Below are 22,689 nucleotides of genomic sequence, written 5' to 3' on the forward strand. Positions count from 1 at the left end.
TGCCCTGACTGTGCCATTATAGAGTGTGTTTCTTGCAATAGCATCTGTTGGAGCTATTCCCTGTTTAAATAATTGAGTAGTTACTAGGTCACAGCAAGAGATACCAAGTCTGTAATCTAGTAGTCAGGGATCCCAACTGAGCTGCTAAAATAGAAATCTCTGGCAGAAACTGGGAGCTGAAGGAAGTTCAGGTGGGTTACCTTCCATTTTAGAGGAGAATCCTAACCTCTTATGATATCCTGAGATTTGGATTTTCACTGGAAAGGTCTTGGTTTCAACCCAGATGGAATGGGGAAAATGTAAAATCAGAAACTTCTAAAGGACTACAAAATTATTTTCTACCATGCTCTAGGAATAATCGTAATCAAATTATAAGGAAAGAGAGAATTCATATGTCAATGCTGCATATGTTTTATTTGAAAGAAAGAATTGCTTGCCGCTTCAGTGTTTCAGAAAGTCTGCTGTTAATTATCAACAAAGGTCATGCATCACACACTCATCTGACCTGAACTGGCTGGTGGAGGACTGCCAGTGTCAGGATCAGGCCAAAAGTTTGTGAATTGCTGCCACTTTGCTGTTTCAAGCTGGGCTTTTGGTGTACACAATGCAGACAACTTAAGTAAGAGGTAAGATCTAGTCCTTAAAACACTGCCTTAGCTGTGGTAATGCTCCTGCAATCTGCTTCAGGTGGACACTTTGGCACTCAGCTCTCATTCAGGTCCCCTCCTAGAAGATGCACAACAGAATGAGGAGCAGGGATTGTCAGCGCAGTGATAGAGTCTTCTTTAATAGATCCAGTTCAGTAACTAAATCAAAATATCATTCCTTTTCTTAATTTAGTGCTGTCTGCTAATAATTTCCCCATTAACTAGGAATGCAGAGTAATAGGCAGTGTGCTGCTCTGCATGTTAATAAGATTTCCAACTTTATAAGCTGTTTTCTAGTACTGTTTCAAAGTGTATCAGCAGACTTTCCTCACAGTAGCTACCATTATGCAAGGATGTTCCTCTCTTAAAAGTTGAGAGACACTCTTGAACTCACCATGGTTGGTAACTGACAGGATTTAGTCCCAGAACTAATTTTGATGGACAACATTAAAATTAGTAGCTATGCAAAGTGAAGATAATAAGACTTCAACTTGTCTGCAGAGCAGCAGTGATCACCAGCATCTGTGAAGAACACAACTTCTTCAAACTCACATAGAGAAACAACTATTCTTCCCAGGACTCATCCTGCTACACACATAAAGCATAGTCATCTGAGGCTAAATCACTAGTGCAGTAACTATGAAGCACAACAGCTGGTAGACGAAATGCTTGGAAATCAACAGACAAATATGAATTCAGATGGAATGCAAAACCTGAAAGTACAATGTCAAACCAATTAAAGTTTTGGTGCTGGGGGTTTAGCTTCTGCTTTTACCAGATAAAATCCTAGAAACAGACATGAGGATAAAAGGTGTCTGATATTGACTTCACATTTATTGGAACTTGCCCTCAATCTGACTTGTTTTTAAAATAATTATTTTTGTAGAAAACCTTAGATTTTAGAAGAAATATAATGGATTTTTCTTTTCCTGTTTTTAAAAACAATCAAAACTCTACCTGTGGGGAGCCTGCCATTTTCAGTGGAAAAAGAAGAAAACACAAATTTTAAGAAAGTTGAGTTAAAGTACAAGTTATTTGAGCAACCACAGTATTTATTACACTGTTGTGAAAAAAGGAGTAAAAAAAACTCTCTGCATCAGTGTCCTCCACATGACCTCTAGCGCATCAGTACAATCCGGCTGCAATTGCTCCTGCGGCCAAAAGCATCAGTAAGTGTGAGGAAGGTAGCCAGAGCCTAGTCTCCCCACTCGCTCCGCAGAGGACATGGCAAGTGAGATGCTTACATAGCTCTGGGCACTAACGGGCACCAGCTGGGTTGTCAGTACTGTGAGGTGTACTTTGCAGCTTTTTGGAGCTACAGCTGAAGTTACAAGTACATTTCTACCAGCACCCTGGGAGGGGTGCTTCATCTAGGCATAAAGGCTTCATCCAGACAAGCTGGTGTTACTACAGGTCCCTCCTACCCACAGCTCCCTGGTTAGCCAGACTTTAAAACTGTCTATTACAATTGTCAGAAGCAGGAATAGTGGAAGTTGTACGTCTGGATCAATCATGTAAGCTAGATAGGATTTGACAACTTTGGGAAAGATTAAATTTAGATACACCAAATTAAAACACAAAACCACAACAAAACCAAGTCATTTTCAAATATTTTGCTTCTTCAGGTCTCCTGAAAATTTCCTGTGGAGAGGGGTTATTCATCTGGTCCCAGTTATTTTAGATATTTGCTGATCTTTTTTTAAAAAATTGCATGCTGTGCTATTTAAACAGCAACCTTTAAGCTGTTTAAAGGAGGAGAGTGCAAAGCACTGGATTAATCTGCTTACAGCCCATATGGCCAGATGTTCCAAGGACTGTGGAGGAGCACAGGTCACAGTTAACCCGCATTCAAATGGCTTTCTCAGCAAAAGGGCTTTATTCCACTTGATGAATCAAACTGGATGGCATTTTTATCTTTGAAATTGATTTCAATATTCTACTGTCAGGAAGAAAAATCAAGATGCAGTATGCTGTTCATGGACACATCCTTGAGATGGTGGGGAGTTGTCCGGTAAATTATTACACTACTAAAAGTCAGGAGGATCTAGGCAAGAATGCACATGGTAGTCAAAAGGTGAGGAGGAGAATAAATTTCTGCTTCTCTGTGGGAGGACAGGGTATACAAAACTGGATTTTCTAATCTAATGAAAGGAGGCAGAAGGGTGATGACTGAGGAGGAGTGTTACTGTAAATTAAAATGAGAGCCTTTACAAGCTGATAAATAGAGCATAATGAATAACATTTTTAAGCATCAGCTAATTTATGAATGCTGTTAAGCCTTCACCTCAGCCAATTCTTGTGACTTCCTTTTCTTCCTAATGGATTTGACCTGCTGTGTATTATTTTACAAAACCACCTTCTTGTCAAGTGGCATCTTTGCTTTTTCTATAATCTTATTTGTGTCAAAATATTGACTACAGTCTCTTCTGTAGTATAGAACAAACAGGCTTGCTCTTTCTGTGGTCTTTTTTTTATTATTATTTTGGGGATAGAAACAGGCTATAAAAAACAGAATGTCATTAATTTAAAGATGGTATAACACTAATACTCCTGGTAGAGGCTTTTAAAAGGAGTAGAAAATCAATACAAAGTTGTAATTTCTCAACCTACTGGACTTCACAGCATCCAGTATAAAACAGATCAACATTTGAGTTTGCTGTTGCAGGAACGTGGTGATTTCCAGGTCATCCAGAGGAACAGAGATTACGTCCTTACTGCAGCCCTGGCTCTCTGCACAAGTTACGTGATACCGGCATTTCACGTGCAAAATTACTTTTGTGGCTCAGATTGTCTGCATTCAAAAAGAAACATTTCAAGTGTGGGGTAAAACCACTGTGTGTATTGCTCATCATTGCGAGGTCCATAATAAATGGCCCTAGTGTATTGTTACAAAATTAGTGGGGTTTATGAGGACTGCTGATAATTACTGTGGTGGCTGATTGGGTTCAAAGGTTGATGAGTAAGCAATCGGCCATGGCCAAAGGGATGGAGTGGAGGTTAAAGAACAGCTAGCAAACATTTAATCAATGTGTTAGGAATCAATAAAGAGTTAATTCTCAATTTCTTTTTTGCAGCCAGCACAGGCACCCTACTGCTCATTTTAAGCTACTTTAGAAACTTCCATTCAAAATTTTAGACTCTCTGGATTTCTTTTTAGTGCTTGAATGGGCATTTGCAAATTGCTGACAAAGTGGCAACGAGCACTGGTGAAGTGTTGTCTAAGGATAAACATGCTTGGCGGGGAAGTGGAGAAAAATCACAGCAAAGGCAATCTGTGATCACTAGATAACGAGGCTATGTGAAAATAGACTAACAGCAGCTTTTGTAAACCAGGATCAGGGAAGCCAAGACACTGGGAAGACTTTTAACCATTTAATACAGGATGGGGGTTGTGATAATGAACCAAGACAAAGACATTTGTAAACTTTAAGATAATTTACTGGGAGAAATATAATTAGGATTAAATGCTTTCTCTGATTTTCTTCAATATACTAGGAAATATAAAATAGTCATGCCATGAAAAATTTCCATAGAAAAAGAGTACTAATTGCCATGCAATTTTTATGTACTGTATCTACCGCTGGAGCTAATTAGGAAATTTCAGACAGAACATTTTTCCATTGAAAAATACAGATCTAACAAAAAAATAGAAGCCAAATTAACTTTTTAACCTTTCAGTAATTGAAAATTCTTCTATTTCAAAATGAATTTATTACTTTTTTTTAAACTTTACACAATAAATTATAAAGTTAAGAAGTAGAAATGAAAATAAAATTGTTTAATGCTGTCTAAATAAAACATTGCAAATGATACTGCTATATTTATCAGCATGCAATTATAAAGTCACTATACAGTAGTCAAGGGTATAATTAGTTGTTTGACCCTGCCATTGCTGAAATTGATAGATTTTTACAATTGACTTCATCAGCAAATACTCTCTGGAAACAAGGAATTTAAGTTACACAAACCACCATGTATTCAGGATGCACACAGAATTTTCAGAGTGGAAAGTGTAATGAATCCCCTTGAAATCACAATAAAATGCTCCTGATTTCTAAAGGAAGCAGATGTGGATACCATACCATCATGGTCAGTGTGTCACGACATGTATAAAATTGACTAAACTAGTTAAAAGTTACTGTCATAGTGAGGTGGCTCAAAATTTGACTTTTATTCTTCATGTTTCTGTCTATTCTTAACAACATGCGTATTTCTGTGTATATGGGGTTTTTTGCCCTTCTGAAAAAAATGCACTAAATGTTCATGATTAGCTCTATAATAGCAAATCAAAGGTCAAGCAAAATGAAACATTGTGGTTTTTACATAGCTGCAATTCCAGTTTTAACCTGGAATGAAATTGTAGCCTATTATATTCAAGCACAGGACAAAATGCTTAAGAAATTCTAGGCTCTTTCATAGCACTTTAGCTTTACATTGTTACCAAAATAATCCTTCTCACTCGATGTTGATATAAATCTTCTCTTTCATGTGAGGTAATTACAACAGATTTCAAATCTCTTCAAATCTCTTCTCTAATGGTGTTCCTGTAAGTGCAGGGAGTGAGTACAGAGTGGTAAACTGTACTGTACTTAATGTGCACTTTTCATGATGTAAACAACATTTACTGGAACATTTCTAAGACTCTGCACCAAGTGAATGTAGTCATTAAAAACTCGTTATCTACACAATTTACAGTATTTTGCACTTGGTGGAACAATATTTGCTATTTGTATTATGTTGCCAAGTGAGATATACATGACATCATTCGTTACAACAGCTGACCTAAATGAATAATTGACCCCTGTTTCAAAAAATATCATCTTCCCCCTTTTGTTCTTTTATTCTTTTCATGATCCTTCAGTCACTAACCACAGTCTGAGATAAGAAAACAATGAAACATTGAACAAATCCTTTGGAACTAGTAAGAACAGTGGAAAACTGGATCAAATCTCGGCAATACCAGCATAAATGTCAACACTCCTTTTGTTTCATTAAACGTTTGTTCTTATCATTGTCATTAAAACATGATGTATTACTAAATGATCTGTAGAAATAACTATTGTATGAGCACATGACAATCAAATATCAAGAAACGGTGATCATCCTTAGGCGAATACTCTTCAGTTATAGCAGTTCTTAGAGGCTGAAAAGAAGGTTATATCAAGTCATCAGAAGAAGCATTTTTTCACTCAATAGCTTATCCTTTTTTTCACATTGTGTTGGTTGATCTAGTAGAAGATACCATCTCTCCCCACAAACCCTGTGCACGTATCTTTAGACTGTCACAGCTACAGTAGCACCACTGCTCTGTCATGTAATACATTAATGATTTCACGCCTGTAATACCCCAGAATAAACTGTCCCAAGACAAAAAGTGATTTAGTGGTGTGGAATTGTGGGGAGAAGCGGGGAGGTGGGTGTTCCTTTTTTGCTAGGAATCTAGAGCATTTACTGGGTAGAAGACTGTCTGGGCTTAATGGCTGGAGGTGCCACTCCTTCCTGGATTTTTTCTTGTGGCAGACAGTGCTGCTTCCTTCCAAAGCTCATTGTCTGACATTTCCATTCTGTCTGCCTAAAAGAAAATGTAAGAAAGTTACTGTTGTTAGAATGAAAGGAGAGGTTGGGCTGGGGGGGGTTGGCTTTGGATGAAATCGTGCAAAGCCCAAGTGATCTTCGGAGGAAACAGATGTTACGTTTGTAATTAAAGCCTAAAACCCCCTCATAACAGCTATGAGTGCTGGGGCACTCATGCAGTATACTGCCACCCTGCCCAAAGTTTTTCTGGGCTTGCCTTTTGCTTTGCAGGGCAGTGAAATGTTAGCTCATTTGTTGGGGTGAGGGCACTTGACGCTCTGTAGGTATAAGGTGTCTTCTCTTCAAACATCACAGACATGTTGATCCAGCTAAAACTCATTCAGCCAGTATTCCCATGCATTTCCATGGAGACAGGGCTGATGCATAGGTACCAGAATGCTTTCTTCTAAAAAGTTCTAGAAAATGAAGAATATCTGGTTTTTGAGCAGGTGTATTAACAAATGTATGAATTGTGTCCCCAAACTGCTTGTCATAGTTTAGAAGAAGCAAAATCCCTTTGCTGCTGAAGCTGCTTCCACAAAATGTTTTCAGAGAACAACACTAGAACAAATTCCTACCTCTGGGATATAACAGGTTTTGCTGTATATTCAATTGTATAGTCTGTGGAGATGTAGCTTCCATAGCAACCGTGTGGACTGTGCTTCTCTTGTCCTGCCACAGGTCTTAATGAGACAAACTAAAGGAAACTACCTGTAATTTTCTGATTCTTTACTGGGCCTAAGACCATCAGGACCCATTCTTAATCAGCCATATGACTTGAAATAGAGGAGACTGATTATTTTTTCTTACCAGCATTGGTTAATGGCACCCACAGAGCAGTTCAGATGGCTGTGGTATAAAGACATATTGAAAAATTAATTACAACAAGAAAACACACTGTAAAAATTGTTATTTTTTACAGTGGAAGAAGTAAAACCAACCTATTTGCTTAATACAAGCGATTAATGAGGTAAAGATGGCACAGATCCATAACTACCTTGTAGTAAGGACTGATTACTATTCTCTTATTGTTGCATATAACAACAGGATATAACAGGACCCCATTATTACCAGTTCAAAATGTACATTGCTATCATCATTCCTATACCTCGTTTTGCTGCTATTGCTACTAAGAATATTTGAAGTAAATCACATTAAAAAATTAATGATATTTAAATTAAAACTTAAAACCAGCATTAGAAAAGTGAAGGATGCGTTCAATGATGCGTTACATCACAGGGCAGAAGCGTGTATTCTTAATGCAATACAGAGTTCTTGTTTCACGTGGTTGGGCTCATTTTGATCAGTTTAAATCCCCACAGCTGCTGAGAAGACTTTGATAGGGATTCACATAAAACAGAGCAATTAATATGGTAAAGCTCAAACCATTCACAAAGCGGTAGTTGGAGGCTGACTTCAAGCTGAATATTTGTACTGCGAGCTTCATTCCTGAATTAGGTAGTTAGCTGTTTCATTGTCCCAAACCTCCTACTTTCTCCACCTTGCCTTATTTCTCCAGAACACATTCTCTCAGGCACTCGCTTCCCACACATTTTCTGCCTACAGACAAAGCTTCCCTGTTTCTGAAGGTGTGCTAGCCCTCATCTGTGAATGGACAGATTTTAATATGAAGTTGGAAATCTACTGGATTTATAGACTCTTCACTAGATCTTGACTTCATTCCACAGCTATATCTGTCAAGCCCCATCACAGAAGTACTTCAGAGACTGCTTTCTATTCTATTTATCAAGCATTTTAGCCCATCACTGACAAAAGAGAAAAAAACATTTGTTATTGAATCATAAAGAACACATATTCCTGGTGTAGCTTGGGCAGAATGCCACTGGCTATGTTATTAGAGTAGACAATTTAGACCAAACTGAGTTCCTACAATTGTATTGAGGTTATGACTGATGTAGCACTATTATGTCCTGCAAACTTCACATAATATTAGTCAGAAGGATGCAAAACACTGTATTTTATGGGGAGGATAATGATTATGATAAAAAAAGGTTTTGCATGCTAATGTAGTTCCACCTAAACTGTTCTCTGTAACTTCGGATAAATTTGTAGGAAAGGAGGAAGAAAAGCACTTTGTGCCACTTCTACTTTCTCTCTCTCTCTCAAAAAAAGACCTTTTTAAAAGAAAGGGGAATTTGTAATTTACTGATGGTGATGAGAAATGGAAATTTCTATAAATTGGCTCATAACTCAAAACTCAGTTCTAGATCAGGATTTTGGATAGTTCATATTTCTTCAGATGTGATAATCTTCAAAAGTCCAGCTCTACATTTGGGTTTTGATCACTCTAAAATAATGTTTCAACTTTTCACCCCTATTCAGAAGTAAAAATGCTTTTGAACTTCATTGTTTAGATTATCTTACTTACAGAGAACTAAAGAAACAAGTACATCTGTGCAGTGTACAGACTTATCCAGGAAAGCTAATATTTAAAGTTTAAATAAGGCAGTAGGTAAATATGGGAAAATTAATTTTAACAAAAATAATTGTTCTTCATCTTTTTTTTTCTTTTTTTTCTGCTCTTTCTACTGGTAAAATGCTGGTATAAGATAAATATATTTTCTATAATTTTTACATATAGTATCTATATAAAACATCAAGAAAATATTAATCAAACTATGCAACAAGATAATTTATGGGACCTGTAGTTAGGATCACACTTCTGTGTGTACTGTAATCACCCACAGACCATGGGAGTCTTGGAGAGCAGCCGAGATACCAGGATGCACTCTTGTATACACATACGGTAAGAAACATATTCTTGGCATTAATTGCCCATCCTTCCTCAGCAAATAAGGGACTGTTTTCTAGATTTTATCCATATGTTCATCAGAGTAACATTAGCTCTCCTTGTGCTCCTCTATCCTCTGTCCTAATGCTTCATGGAGGGGGGTGTCAAAATACCGCTAGCTGACCAAGCTGCAGGGTCTGCGCTTTGCAGGCATCTCGGCTAGCATTCATGCTACTAGCTGGGGACCCATGCCTTTTTTTCTCTCTAGACTACTGTGAACAAACTCCGCTTGGGTAAGGAGTAAAAGCCTGACAGCAGGAGTCCCATACATTCTTTGTTACCCAGAGAGCATCCAGGCAAAGCTGCTAATGCCTGCTGTTATTACTACCATAAATACTCTGTGAAGATGGCTCAGATTCTTGAAAAAAGGATATAGCGGAATGGAGAAATTGTCCTCTGCATGTACGAAAGGAGCAAGAGGACATGAGGTTCCAGAGGCAATGTCCTTAAGTTTGTTTTTAGCAGCACCCTGGAACTGGTCAATGTTCACTGCACGCTGAGGAACTCTGAGGTGTCTCTGAGCAGCTTCTGGGTAGCAGTGCAGGAAGCATGCCCCAATGGTGCCTGTGTCCCTCCCTGGGACCAAAGGATGAGAAGCCCTGTGCTACCCTTGGTTAGGAGCAGTGAACAGCAGGTTGGAGGGGAGATTTGTTGGATTCATTTCTGTGTTACAGAAACCAGCATCCAGGGGATAATGTCACTTATGTAGAAACAATCTGAGGTCAGGTTATGGTCACCAACTCATTACTTCAGTAGTCTATGTGCTTTCATAAGACTGCTGTCTCACCACCCTGCCACCAGATTACATGGAGAGACATCTAAACTTACCGAAAATTGATTAAATTCTTGAGTCTGGTTAAATTTAGGGCTGCCTTCTTAGCTCTAGACTTTCTCCCTAAGATTAAGAAGTAAAGGGGATTATTGTTTTCCACAGGCATGCTGTGTGTTCTGCAAACATATTCCTATCACCTCGTTGGCAGCAGCACATTGTAGCTGTAGCAAAAACAGTCTGTTCTTTTTTTGGCTAGGCAATAGCCTTTACATAAGGCAGAGGTTTGGGCATCTTCTTTTTCCCAGATTTCACCATGGCAGAAACAGCATGTATATCTTTTCTAAATATGTCTTCTTTGGGAAGTGAGACATAATTTCTTGGGAATAGACATTTTAAACTAATAAGTGAAGCAATTCTATTTAAATTATTATTTTAAATGATTTCTCATTTTGAAACTTGCTGATCACTGCTGTTTAATCACTTAAACATGCATTGGTAAGATCCCTTTGTTATGCTTTGCCTATTAAATGATGTTTATTGTACTAGAGAGCTAATGACTCAGAAATTTAAAATGATAGTGCTGTAGAGATTGCATTTGTTTTTCATTTTCATTAATATCATATTACAAAGAGGAACACACAACTTCTACCTTTCCCCTGTAACATGTAACAACCCTTTCCCTTTATGGTATGCCACCATAAAAAATATTGCATAACTCCTTATTATAGCTGTATCAAATGTGGATTGCGAGTCTAAGCAACCAAGTTGTAAACCATGGAAAGATTTTACACTAAAGTATTTACATATATTAAATCCATGATTCATACTGCTCCCAGCAGAAAGTCCCATTCAGTACACCGGTCAGGAAAGACTAATACCTCACACTGTCAGAGCCTCAGGAAATTACTATATTTAGATCCCTAAATTATATAATGCTGCTATTAGCATGAACTTTATTATCATTAACATTATGATTAATACTAAAAGTTAAAACTGCTAAAGAATTTAACTTACTCATCAAGAAGAGTTTTCCCAGCTCCAGCAACTGGATATATGAGCAAACTTGCCTACATAACATCCTGTGTCATGACATGGCATTTATAATATAATACTAGAGCCTCCACAAAAGTGAAGTAAGTTATTCCCCTGTCACCCTTACCCAAGGCACTTCTTAGGCCTAACTCATCAGGATGTAGAACAGGAATTATACTGTGCTTTGTGCTGCAAACTCCTTTTGTGACTGCAAAATCTTCAAGCAGATGCAATTATATTGCTACATGCTCATAGCACCTAGCACCACAGGACCCGGTCCCATCAGAGGCCCTGAGGCATTTTCACAAAACAAAATGGCTCATCAGTCATGCCACGTATCAGGGTCTATATATCTATTTCTTACTTCAGCTCTGTATGTTCTTTGTACGCTTTTCAAAATCAAACAGAAAATTTTTCAGTGTCATGTAGGAGTTATAAGGAAATGAGCTTTATCCTTGTGGGATATGATTCTGGGCCAAAAATTAGTTATTTGACCTATTGTTATCTTGCCATATGAAAAAATGCTATTTGAAAGTCTGTAGGGTCTGGCAGTAACCCTGCCAGAGATTTGTCCACATCATTATTTAATTGCCAGGAGCATAACAAAATAACATCTTTTCATTTAAGCAACATTTATCAGCTGGGGCTTGGTGACTGCCCCAGGCTCTAACAACTATGAGCAATTCCTGTCTAATCACGAGCATTATGCAGTATGAAAACAGATTGTATTTTTAAAGTTAACTTTATCCTGCTCTGAGGAGAGGGCAGTGTCCTGTGAAAGCATGTCCTGATGTGTTCCGGCAGCCCTGATGTTTGTGTCCCACTGGCAGAAAAAAAACTTGAGAAGTTTAAAGCTTTTATCACTTAAATCCAGGCCCATGCAAGAAAAAGAGTGTCTTTAATGCAGAAACGCAACCTCTGAACCTGCAGGATATCTGGCATAAAAAAGCCACTGAGGCCAGTTTGCAGGCTGCACTGGGACAGAGAAACTTTTCCTGGGGTTCCCTAGTCCACCAAAATTATGATCCTTTTAGCACTGGATATCTGCAAGAAAGTATAGCCCCACTGTTCTCTTCTGTCTGGCATACAGGAAGAGCAATGGAGGTCCTGAGCAGCATGAAGCTGTCGGTGCTCTCAGCACAGAGCTCTTCTTGGTAATAAAGAAGCTTCTCCATTCTAGTCTTCAAGGTTAACTGTTTTGGTCATCAGAAAGGACACGGTGTGGTTCTAGGTGTACACCTTGGAAAATACTCGAACTTTGATTTCTGAAAAGCTTTTAAGAAAAGCTTTCTATTACTATTAAATGCACGGGTCTATAAAAATACAAGAAGTCTACACAGAAGGGCTGTGGAGGGGTGGAAAGCTACTGGCGGGTACCAAGGGGTGATCAGCGCAGTCTGAGACACAGCCTGTGCCTACCTGCGTCCTGAATGTCTCCCACAAGCAGACGTGGTGGGTCTGCCTGCCCATCACAGGCTGATCCCGTGCAGCAGGGTGGGCACAGCCTCTTGTCCTAAGCTTAATCCGAGAATGAAGAAGAGTCAGTACACTAGAGAAAGCCACTGAGAGGTATGCCATGTGTACACCTGGCCGCTACCCTCTGAAAATTCATGTTCAACTCACATTCAGGGAGCCCCCAACTCCACTCTTCTCCGTTCCCCTCAATTTTAATTTTCTTTATACAGGAACATTATGTCATTTTAACCAAAGTTTTAGTGTTCTCCTGAGACCGTGGACGCACAGGGGATTTTGTGAGAAAGTGAACTTTATTTCCTGGCCTCAGTTAAATGACATGGAGTAACGGTACAAAAGCTTGGTATTCTTACTTGTTACACCATTTCCAGAATGAGGAGTTCCCAAACAAATAACGCACGAAGGTGTTGATTCACCCTGTCATGGTTTCAGTTGTTAATAACAGTTTAGAGGCTCTTGTCAGGGCACCACAAGGGTGTCAGGGCAGGGCCTGGCAGCTCGCCCCGTCCCACCTCAGCCAGGAAGGAGGTGTCTGGGGGGGCACAGGGGCAGCCCCAGCCCCAGACATCGGGCACCTCCCTGGGCATGGTGACGGGCCAAGGCCGGGCTGGGCTGTGGGCCCACAGGTGGGCCTGCCTCAGCGGAGCCCATGGCAGGGTTATGTGGAGCTAGAGATCATCCCTGCTGCAGCGTCGCTGGGGCAGGGGCTGATGGCCCCAGCAGGCTGACATGGGGTCCGAGCACTGGGCAGGGTGAAGGGAACCCCAGGGGGCTAAAATGGTGTCCTGGGCCATGGGCAGTGTGGGGGTCTCAGGGAGGCTGAGGAGGGACAGGCAGGGCTGGCAGTGCCTCATTCAGCCTCTCTGATAAGGAAGAAAGTATGAAACCGGCAGAATCTGAAGTCAGCAGAGAAGTTGCACTGTGAAACTTAAGATGGAAGGAGCCAAAAGCAATGCATTTCTTTAGCAGTCCTAGAAGTTAAGAAGTCTGTATCAAATCACGCTTTCCACACCCATGAACACTGAGCAGTCACACCGCTGCATATGTGCAAGGGAAAATACAGTGTTTGCATTCCCTTCTAGACTTGCCTAAAGCCTAACTCTGTATTGCTGCTTCAGTAGGAGACGGTTTGGATATTTCTCTGAATAAATTGTCAAGAGCCCATCTATGAAATCGTAAGCAGCAAGACTAGACATGTTGCTGCACACATAAAAAATTAATGATGCAAGCTTCAGGTGCCTTGGGTACTGTGATGGTATTTACACCTAGGGACAAGGGTTGTAAGATAATGCTTTTACAATCAGAGTTTCAGAAGCAGGTTTCACTCTTTGCTAGGGTGTAAAATGACTACAGATGCAGGGCAATTATACTTTCAGACCATATTCGTTTTGGCTGATACGAAACTAGACACCTCTTCTGTAACCCAGTCTGGAGGCAAAGACCTGGAGAGGAAAAGCTTTAATTTCCTATACAACTACACCTTAAAGTATGGGCTTGTGCAGAACAAATGAGTGACAATAATGAGTGACAGCAGAAAGCTTCCCATAGGGCAAGTCTGAAATCCATTTCATGGGCATGGACTGGGTTTGTCAAAATATTTAACAGGAAAGCATCTGAAATTTTTCATTCAATTTTTTTTTTTTAATCGTTTTGGTTTAACTCAAATCATACCTGTCCCTTTTGACTCATCATACCTGTCTCTTAAACAGCCCATAACATTAGTATCACCTAAGTGCTTTGCAAAGGAAATCATTGTCATCATAGTTTTACATACAAGGTACTGGGAAAGAGAAGATGAGACTTCCTGAGAGTTTAAAGTTTTGAAACAAAACCCTGGGATGTTTCATTTCAAAAGTCAGATCGAGAACTTTGATTCAGATTCTGGGCAGTATGAAATGCCAGCATCTCAGCATGCCCCGCAGGGTGCAACTCAACCCTCTCATAATATCTCTTTTCAAGAGAAGACCAGGAAAGCATAATCCAGCCATTTGTTATGTCCTTATAGCAGCTAACTGTCACTGTATCAGGGAGAAGTTTGCAGTGAAAAATATCCCATGCTAAAGAAAGTCCTGAACCTGGGTCTTTTTCTCTCTAACAAATGGCAGAGCTGCCAAGCTTCCAGCCTGGGTTTATTTTATCAACATTTCCAATTTCCCCTTCAGTCAAAATAAGACTGTGGGACCATCTGAGCAGATAATTATGTAACTGTGAAAGTTCAGAGCATGCTGAACAAAACAAAATATGTTTTCCCTCATTTATGCAGACTAAACATATTGTCAAGGTTTTGAATCAGTCAGTCCAAAATTTTCACAAAACACTGCAGTTTCCCAAGCAGCCTGTTAGTGGAAGAATTGCACCAAAATGCTATCCTCTCTGTAAATGCTCATCAGAGGGAAGACTGCTGAATACTTCCAGTGCCTAATTAATTGCAGACATCTGAAAAATCACTTCTCATACTCCAGCATTGCCAGCTGAAGCATTCTGAAATCGCTGGTGAGCTTCCCATAATTATAACAATTTTAAAATAATTATGAGATTTAATAATTAAGATCTGAGGAATCTGTTTTGGATCCTTTTGCTTGCATTCTTTTCACAGAGAGGACTCCATTCAGTTGCCTAAATATAGATATCTAGTAGGGGGGTATGCAGGGCATCTGGATGAGTCTCGCAGATGTGACATTGGAGCAACAGAAGACCTGTGCCCTTCTAGAGCAGTAGCTGGAGGCCAGTCAGGGTCCTGTAGGGCATCCAAAATGACAGTAGATGCCTGTGTTTAGGTCACTGAATCATGCTCTGACTGTCACATTTCCAAGCTGTTCATTATAATTGTGAAGGTTAAAAGCCAGTGAAAGCTGACACTTGCATATATTTGACTGGCATCAAAAGCTGCATCTTTACACTGAATACCTTGAGACATTTGATAATCCCTGCTGCTCAAAGCAAGTTTCAAGACTGCTAGGCCCAAAAGCTGACCTCTCTGGAAAGCTTTCTGTAACTATTCCTGTGCTATATCCATCACACACTGGCTTCTAAATCCTCTAAATGAGAGAACAGTCTTACAGATGTGTTTCTGAGTTGGGAATTAATGTAAATGGGTTTCAAACCCAGCCCTGCTGAGGTCTTTTTCTGAACCTGCATTTTAAATGTTCATTTCTTCTATGTTTCATGCCCAAGACAAAATCCCCTCTTCTGAATTTCAGAACTGCCAAGGTCATTTAACTGCAAGGGCAAGATGAAAGTGCTTGTACCTCTGAAAATTGGTGGGTTTTATAGGGGCCTGAGAATACACTTTTATACTTTCAGGTTCTAAAATACTATACTGTATGGATACTCCTGCCTTCAAAATGTCAGCCTTTCAGATGACTCTTGGCTTTTGCAGTTTCCATTGAATTCTGTTTCACTCTTTGTAAAAGACACAAGAAAATCCACAGTGGGTTTACAAACTCATTGGCCTCCATCTTCCATTAGCCCTCTGGCATTCTGCTGAAATGAGTATGCTAGGGGTGGAGATATTCTGGGGATTTCTTCATTATGTCTTGATGATCATTCACAGGAAAAAAAAAATCAGTTCTTGCTTTGTAACTTTTGCTTATAGCTGACTTCCAGTCCCAGAACATTTTTTAGTGAAGGGACCACAGGAGAGTGATAAGGGGGGTTCAAGATCTTTATTTTCCATTTCTAGTTGTTTGTTCTGATAATTACATCTTAATCATGCTCATGCTTAAACCAAAACTGAAATGAATGTTTAGTCAATGACCAATTCTTTGCTGTACTTCTTTTCCTTGATGACTTCTGCAATATTCTGAATGTTATGCTCTGCTACATGGCAGAATCCAACTCATGGTTACTAGTCAAAAGATCAATAAACAATCTTGAACTTCATTCACAGTTGGAGCATACTTCTCAGCTGAGTCTGTTACAGAGCTCCTGTTGGCTTCAGTGCACCCTGTTCAGCGCATATATATCACACTAAAAATTTTTCTTCCAAATTTGAGCCACCCAGGCAGCCTCTGGCTCATAATTTAAAAAAAATGGTAATTTTAAATCAAATTATATTATATTGACATAATTAGGCTCAGAGAAGAGGAAGCCTTGTTAATTCTATTATTTGTTCTCAAACAGCTAATATAAGCTGGCATAGTCTTATCCTCAATATAGCTGATAATCATTATTCTTAATGTAGCAAAATTGGCCTTATTTTAAACACTCATGGGCTTTGACTTCGATAAAGCGGTAAGATAATAGTGATAGAAGTGATATTCCTTAAAGGATGTTTAGGAAATTCTATTAATATGGGGGTAATCTTTTCAAGGGTAAAATGTACCACATATTCAGCTTAAGGCCCTCAGTCACAAGACACTAATGAACTAACATTAGCACTTCTCTAAGCAATATTCTCTTTTATCTCTGGAGAACTTAGCAAGAGGATATAGATTTTCCAGTAAGCCAAGCAAGTTAGAAATGTAAATATCAATACAGTCGCTGGGACTTTGTGAATATATATATATTTTTTAATTTAGTAGCTGTAGATTTTTCAATTTCTTGTTTGAAAATATCAAAGTGAAAAAAGTCATCTTGAATGCAAGGTCCTGCACATGAGTCAGAGCAATCCCAAGCACAAATACAGGCTGGGCAGTGAGTGGACTGAGAGCAGCCCTGAGGAGAAAGACTTGGGGGTGTTCGTTGACAAGAAGCTCAACATGACCCAGCAATGTGAGTTTGCAGCCCAGAAAGCCAACTGTATCCTGGGCTGCATCAAAAGAAGTGTGACCAGCAGGTCAAGGGAGGTGATTCTCCCCCTCTACTCTGCTCTCATGAGATCCCACCTGTGTTCAGGTTTACTGTGTTCAGCTCTGGGGCCCCCAACATAAGGACATGGACCTGCTGAAGTGAGCCCACAGGAGGGCCATGAAGGTGATCAGAGGGCTGGAGCTCCTCTCCTATGAAGACATGCTGAGAGAGTTGGGGTTCTTCAGCCTGGAGAAGAGAAGGCTCCAGGGAGACCTTATAGCAGCCTTCCAGTACCTAAAGGGGGCCTACAAGAAAGCCAGAGACGGACATTTTACAAGGGCCTGTTGTGATAGGACAAGGGGTAATGGCTTTAAACTGAAAGGGAGTAGATTTTTATTAGATATTAGGAAGAAATTCTTCACAGTGAGGGTGGTGAGGCACTGGAACAGGTTGCCCAGGGAGGCTGTGGATGCCCCATCCCTGAAGTGTTCAAGGCCGTGTTGGATGGGGCTTTGAGCAACCTGGTCTAGTGGAAGGTGTCCCTGCCCATGGCAGGGGGGGTGGAACTAGGTGATCTTTAAGGTCCCTTCCAACCCAAACTATTCCATGATTCTATGATTCTATGAAGGAAAGAGATGTTTTGTTCGGCTTAAAAAGATGCACCTCACTGTATATTTTTTATTGCTTTAAAGTGTAACTTCCAAATACCAAATTAAAGCAATTCCTTAGAAAATGTCGGAAAGAAGGTTTTCAAGAAATGAAAACTGAATTTTTTACAAAACCAGTGCAATTCTGAATATTTCAAGAGTCCTGTTGCTTTATTTCTTGGCAAATAAGAAAACTGGCAAAGGTATTTAGGCACAGAAGGGTGTACATAAATGCTTTGTGATGTTTAAAAAACCACGTGAACAAGTTATGTCTCCAATTCACAGCTGCACTTGTAATATATACCTTTGAAAATCAGAGATTCATCTGCTATTTTCTGCTTTTTTGTGCATTTACACCCAGGTCACTTAGTCTACCCCAACTGTAAGATGAAGAAGCTTTAAAAAAAATAAAACAAATATTTGTTTTCACAATGCATTAGAGAGAATCTGCATGTGAATCCTACAGACTCTGAAGAGATCAAATGAACTGGTCTTTTTGTTCATGGTAACTAATGCATTATTCTCTTGTGAAGCAGATACTGAGGTACAGAGAAACACCTTTACCTTGATATTTTAGAAATCTTATTAAACAGAGAAAAATACACTTAAGGTCTGTCTTTGAGGATTTGGGGCAATTCCTTCATCTTTCACTTGGCCTTCATAGCATGCTTCACAATGGGTGTTGTTTTTTTAATGTTGGCACTTGACTAGTGCAGCCCTCCTAATCTCACCGTATTTTATAAGAGAAAGAGCAGATTTAAAGCTTAAGGGTTTTGGTAGTTACCAAATGTAAGTAATGCTGGACATATAACAAAACAGCACACAGATCTCCATCTGCCTGCCCTTTCTATAGATCTGTTTTCCAAGAGGATATTACATATTTATTATGTTAAACATTGTGAATTATACCTCAGTACTAATGCCAAGCCATGATAATTCCCTTTAAATAACAAGTGACAAAAATGCTTAGGGTGAATCACTTATTTTTACCTAGAAATAGTCTTGGTAGCTGAAAAACATCAGGCAAAAATGTGTCTCTCTCCTAGTGTTCACTCTCCAAAAGAATTTCACTTTAATATCACCACTAATACTAATTGCCTTTCACCCCTGTGCTTTTAAATGAATCATAATCTATGGTAATAGAACAGATTGCCTGAATATTTTTGGTTCCCTAGCAGCTGGTGCTAGCAGGGATGCTTGGGGAATTTCTTGGGGAGACTCCAGCGGTGGGTGAGGGGACCAGGAGTGAGCGGAGATGGAGCCAGCACAGCCCCCAGAGCAGGCTGCACTGGGCAGAAACATGCCCAGGCAACGTGGCTGCAGCTGTTCCCTGGTGTTTCTGTGGCTTGTTGGCCCTACCGGTCCTCTACAAAAAAGCCAAAGAGCAGAACATGCCCAGATGAATGCCACTCTGAAGTGATAAGTTCAGTTATCTGAGGAAAAGTTCTTGGCAGCTCAGTTTTGCTGACATTAATCAAAGCAAAGAACTGGCTACTACAGTAGAAAGCATGTGCTAAAATTGCAAGGGGGGGCAATACAAGACATTTTAGCATCAGTAATAATTATCTTCCAGCAACTCCATAGTTTATTCTTTTGCTTCACATAACTGGTTTCCATGTTTTTCCAGCATCTTAGGCAAGAAACCAAAATACTTAACTGATGCTCATGAAGTATTTCTACTGTTTTCTTTTCCCCTCAATTCTGCTGCTACTTTTTGGAAAGCCTTGGACTGAAACGTTTGCTAAACCTGGTTAAAGTTAGCCAGAATGGATTTAAATCTGCCACAATCTTATCTGCCACAATTAGACTCTCATCCTGTGCGTCCTGAAAGTATAATGTAAGCTTATTGAAGTCTGGGGGAGAACTATTTTCTGTCTTGTATACTGTTGAATTTAAAATGTGAGATCATCAAAAGACAGGCTGTTCTTCCATTGAAGCCATCCTGTAAACTTTTAACTACTGGATTTTTACCACAGTTTGGTGGAAACAAGCACTTGAAATAAAGATTTTACAGGATCTCTGTCATTTGACTGATTTAACCTCTGAAGAATCACAAGTTCCTCCAGAGAAGTTGCTTCATGGATCAGCATAATTCTCTCTCTTACTTCATTCATTCTTCAGTAACTGTTGCTTTAAGTTGATAAATTCTTTTGGGGAAATATTCATCACTTTAGATTTCATCTGTCCAGTCTTCAGAGATGCAGCGTAATACCATAGATATTCCCAAATAGTAAGATACTGGTCTTTTCCTAAAAAATGTTGAGTACCTTTCTACACAGTCATATATAAGTGAATTAATGATCTGCAATAAATCTTACATGCATTTACTGTCATTTCTCTATTGGTAATAATAGAATCAGTTTCTAAGTCTGCACTGGCTGAAGCCAAAGATCACCTTAGATGCCCTCATAGCAAAGAAGGACAAAGCACAAGGTTATGATCTTCTGCCAAAAGCTCAGTCCCACAGATGAGCAGCTTCCAGCCCCGGGCACGCTGTTGGATGGCCATGCAGAAGCTGGGGTTTTGGGAGGAATTCTACCAGTAGCTCTGCGGGGGGATAGTTTCCATCTCCTTAATTATCAAGGCTGGTCCCCTTGTAAGTACCATGGGAAAGAGGTGACTTCTTTTGTCAAACAATTTTTTGCCTGTAATGCTAGACTAGCAGTCTGCCTTGCCCTAGTAACAAAATACATTCAAGGTTAAGGTGGAATTGCTCACTGTTCAGAGACATCCAGCCCTTTTTTATAGAAAGTGGACTATGCATTATGAAAGGAAAAAGACATTTTTAATAGAACTGGCTAACCAGAGATGGCAAAAAACTACCTACTTGTTCTTGGTAACTGATACTGAAAAACAGAAAACTGACGTAGTTGATTTCTGCAGCTGAGTATGGTTCAAGGGCACTTCTCTTCATTCCTCCCATTCCGTGTTCTGCGCAGTCGAATGTTTCTTGCGTCAATTAAAAGAAAGGCTAGTGAATGGAGAAAGCAGAAAACCAGAGAAATACAGGGAAGCTATTTAAAAATGCTTCGCTCAAGCCCTTCCTTCACTCTTTTTCTTCCCTCCCTGCCCTCCTCCTCCTCCGTCCCAATAACTACATGTTATTTTCTTCCAAGAGTTTTACATCTTAACCTCCTCTCTGTTAGCTCTCTATAGGTTTTCAGACTATGTTTATCATTGTATTGAAATACCTTATTATCTTGCATTAAGCACTGTATCTAATACCTGACAGGCAGTGTTTGTTCTCCCACCCTTTCCCCAGAGACATAAGTAAGTACTTGAGAGTTTTGTTTTGAAAACTCATATATGTTAACTAAGAGATGTCATTAATACCCATGTAAGAAGACAAGATAAAAGAAATGTGCTTTCTATTTCAGGTTGGAGGTGTCTGATACTCTTATTTAAATATCTGAATGTGCCAGCTCTGTTCTCCATAGAGATGAGCTTTAGCTGTATTATTCCTTTCCACCTGAGGAGAAGAGTTGTCAGCTGTGGCCTCATCCTTATGCTTAAGTCAGCTTTTGAATACTCAGTTTCAGTGAGGAGATGCCTTGAACATGAAGACTGTGACCTTCACTTGGTTCTGCATTGTACAGGGAACAGTGTCAAGCACAGTGGCCAGGCTTGACACATTTGCAGTGGCTGTGATGCTGAGGAAAACATGCCCCTTCACCCTGGTTTAGCTGGTATCCTTCAGTGCTAAAGCTTGTTATGGAGGTATCAGACATTTCCATAGTCAGGGCCTGTGGGGAATGAAGGCTTGAAAGCTGAAGGTGGACTGTAAATCATAAGCATGGCACTTAGGTCTGCTCAAAAACTTGCACTGATTTAACTAAACAGCTTGTTGGATTAAGCCTGAAGCGCATCAAAGTATGTTTTTCCTCACAGATTTTCACTGTTTTAAGTAAAGTGATTTTAAAATACACTCTTAAATTTAACCAGTGAAAGTTTGTTTTTACAGGAGGCTGCATCTGCCATTCCTTTAACATATTCATTGTTTTTAAAATTCCCTCTGCCTCAAGTCTTTGATTTCCACATTGCATTTAGTATTTTCTTTCCTTGCCATATTTCTACGCTGCATCACCACCAGACTGAATCCTGAGTATTCATTAGTTCCCAGAAAGCTACTACCTAGCCAATGGCATGCACATTTCTTCATCTAATGGATTGCAAAACAATTACATTGTTCTGTTTTTCTTTATTTTTACTGTTTTTCAGTTAAGAAATAGGAATCAGATCGTAAAAGAGAAAACTAAATGAAAGTCTCATCCATCTCAGTTCAACTTTTACATTGGTCTAATTGCCATACTGAAAACCAAGTGCAGCATGCCAATGTTACGAAAAGGCTATAACCTCTCAACAAACTGCTGTTTCTTTTCTTTATCATGGGCAGTTATGTCAAATATCCCAGACAGATCCATAAGGACTGTAAGTCAGAGGAACAAAGGAGCATGGAACTCTTTTCCCAACTATTTTCATTATCTTATTTTTTTCCGTCATGCCCTTTGGTCCCTTTTGTTTGAAATTAAGTATTTCTTGTGCTTATTACCCTAGGCATAAAGCTCTAACCTTATTCATAGTTTCATAATTTATAAATCATATGTCCTCTCATTTTCATGTTGTTTAATTGTATGTGGAGTTTGGATTAGTTCTATCAATCCTCTTTATAACGCTAAGTATGAAAATTAGGTGCTATAAAACCTTCACGTCCAGTGAATATAAGCCCTCTTCCTCAATCTGCCAGTTGAAACTTAAATATTTGAATCCAGTTACCATTCTGATCATATTATAACTTGCCCAGTTAAAACACATTATGGTAACTTTTTTAGTGCAGTACAGTGTTACTTTAGATGGCTCTGCTTTTCCATGGGAATGTGTTCTTTAACAAGCCAAAAGAGCATCTTGCTCACTCCCTTCCTCTTAGCTGCAGGTTGGGTTGGTGGGTATTTATCTCAAGAAATTTCTTAAGCTTATCATAAGGTAAGATAGCCCTCTAGATAC

At 39.5% G+C, this 22,689-nt stretch overlaps 1 protein-coding gene and 1 long non-coding RNA gene across 2 annotated transcripts in view; both read left to right on the plus strand.

The window, feature by feature from the left end:
* KCNB2 (potassium voltage-gated channel subfamily B member 2) overlaps positions 1-22,689 on the plus strand; it is a 197,879-nt gene that overhangs the window by 133,335 nt on the left and 41,855 nt on the right. The gene's annotated exons all lie outside the window — the stretch shown is intronic.
* LOC128142260 (uncharacterized) lies at positions 2,484-6,000 on the plus strand. Its single transcript, XR_008235328.1, has 3 exons — positions 2,484-2,721; positions 3,313-3,390; positions 5,509-6,000. It is a non-coding gene; the product is annotated as an uncharacterized LOC128142260 (long non-coding RNA).

The sequence above is a fragment of the Harpia harpyja genome, chromosome 5 (assembly GCF_026419915.1).
Source record: "Harpia harpyja isolate bHarHar1 chromosome 5, bHarHar1 primary haplotype, whole genome shotgun sequence".
Taxonomy (NCBI): Eukaryota; Metazoa; Chordata; class Aves; order Accipitriformes; family Accipitridae; genus Harpia; species Harpia harpyja.